Source organism: Penaeus japonicus, unplaced genomic scaffold (assembly GCF_977035675.1).
Source record: "Penaeus japonicus unplaced genomic scaffold, GWHDUDI00000001_assembly GWHDUDI00000016, whole genome shotgun sequence".
NCBI classification, from domain to species: domain Eukaryota; kingdom Metazoa; phylum Arthropoda; class Malacostraca; order Decapoda; family Penaeidae; genus Penaeus; species Penaeus japonicus.
In genome coordinates this window covers 6,581,847-6,584,346 of record NW_028234418.1, presented here as the reverse complement: position 1 = coordinate 6,584,346, position 2,500 = coordinate 6,581,847, and the positions used below count along the sequence as shown (strand labels likewise).

General features: G+C 43.0%; 1 protein-coding gene across 5 annotated transcripts in view; it reads left to right on the top strand.

The window, feature by feature from the left end:
* Window positions 1-2,500, top strand: part of LOC122252503 (uncharacterized) — a 195,625-nt gene that overhangs the window by 123,726 nt on the left and 69,399 nt on the right. The gene's annotated exons all lie outside the window — the stretch shown is intronic.

Below are 2,500 nucleotides of genomic sequence, written 5' to 3'. Positions count from 1 at the left end.
TGACCATCCCTTCCGTTAGGTTCGCCCTATCGACCAGCCGCCTTCGCCGCGTGGGTCCTCGCCCTTCTTCGCAGACCTGTTACTCACTTGAGATTTCTCGGAATTGCAAAACACTTGATATGGACGTCGATGGGCGGCGTCTGAATCATGGGTCGAGAGGGCGAAAGGGGGAAATTATCTTGGTTTGGGGAGGACACGGGAGTTGGGGAGGGCGGAGAGGGAGTCATGGGGGGGGAGGGAGGGAGGGAGGAGACGATGGGGAGGGGGAGGCGAGCGAGGAAGGGGAAGGGGGAGGGGAGGGGGAGGGGGAGTCGAGCGAGGAAGGGGAGGGGGAGGGGGGAGGGGAGAGGGGGAGTGATAGCGTGAGGAGAGGAGGGCATGGCATTAGGGTGAAGGCACTGGAGGCTGTGATATCAGAACGAGGCCAACGCGAGAGGTGTTATATCGCAATAACTAAGAAAAGGAATGCGGTTATTGATCTAGATTCTGGCGAAGTAAATTGCATCAAAGAAGAGGAAAAGTTGTAAAAAAGAGAAATAGAATACGGATGGTGGAATGAAAAGTAATAATGAATGATATACAGCGGTCAATTGCAGAAATAATTAAAACCTAGATGTGAATTTATTTATTTTTTAGATCTGAGGATATACCGTAGCATAGAAATCATAATCCATTTCCCTTTCTATCTTTCTTTTAAAACCTATTAAAAAAAATACATAAACCAGTGAAAAAAGAGATGAGAATACAACAGCGAAATAAAAACGAGATACAAAAAAAAAATAAAAAAAAATCCCCAAGAGCAGCCAGCACTCTTGTGGCGGAATGTCTAGACTCTGAAAACAAAAGAAACAGAATCCTATGCAAAGTTTGGTTCTTCTTGGCCGGGATAACGGATGGAGAGGAAGGGGATGGGGAAGGAAGGCCGAGACGCTGGGGAGAGATTTTAAATGGGAGCGAGACGGGAACAGACAGAGCCTAGGAGTTGTGTGTGTGTGTGTGTGTGTGTGTGTGTGTGTGTGTGTGTGTGTGTGTGTGTGTGTGTGTGTGTGTGTGTGTGTTTTGTGTGTGTCTGTGTGTGTATACAATATATATATATATATATATATATATATATATATATATATATATATATATATATGTGTGTGTGTGTGTGTGTGTGTGTGTGTGTGTGTGTGTCTATATATATATATTTATATATACACGTATATATTCATTTATATATCTATATATGTACTTATATATATATATATATACTTATACATATAATATATATATACATATACGTATGTATGTATGTATTTACATACATAAACACACACCACACACACCACACACACACACACACACACACACACACACACACACACACACACACACACACACACACACACATATATATATATATATATATATATATATATATATATATATATATGATATATATTAGTGTATACATATATATGTGTGTGTGAATGACGAAAAAAGTGGAGGAGGAATGAGGAAGGAAAGGGAAAACTTCATAGTGAATGAACAGAGGAGAATGCGAATCCGAATTAACAGAAGGAGAGCTCCAATTCAGAAGGTCGGAGGTTAACTGTAGCTTAACGAGAGACCAGAAACAAGAGGATACCTAAGAAGGGAGAATGTACAAAGGCAGAAGCCAGTGGATACACAAGGATAATGAATGGGTGTGGGGAATAGAGAGAAGAATAATTGTAACTAAAACAAATGCAGGGATACCAAGAATGCCGTAGAAAAAATACATACATCAAACACAATAAAATAAAAGAAAAATCTGTATCGGAATAAATCGTAATACAAGTGTCACTTCAAGAACAAAATACAAGTCAATTCAGATATAAATTATAGAAGAATTCCGATTCAAATGTACGAGGAAAGTCTGTTTCTGAATAACATGTGATTCTACCTGAAGAAAGGGTCATCCTAATGGCAGACATAGAGGTCATAGGTGATTACTCAAGTCAGAAGCGTGGATACACATTTCAGTAAAGAGGGAGGTGGAGTGAGGGGTACAGACGGTACGGTACACATGATGGTACAGGAGAGTGAGTGGGGGGGGGGAGAGTCAGTCCTCAGGATAAGGGTACAGAAGAGTGAGGTGGGGGGGGGGGAGTCAGAACTCAGGATAAGGGTACAGGAGAGTGAGGGGGGGAGGGGAGAGTCAGAACTCAGGATGAGGGTACAGGAGAGTGGGGGGGAGGGGGGAGGGGAGGGGAGGGGAGAGTCAGACCTCAGGATGTGTCTCCCTGGGGATCACTTTTCAGGCTGCTCTTACCATATAGCGAGCTCCCACATTCACTCCTCGCCATATCATTCCAGAATCACAGAGTCGAATGTTTCCGCCTCCAGTTTAATCGAACCGAGTTCCCATATGAACGGAATTGAATGGTGGTTACCGATTCTGCCTGTAGAGGGCCTGAATAGAACATCAAAGGGAGTTTTAGCCTTGTAACCGACCGACGAGTCCTGACCTGCTTGT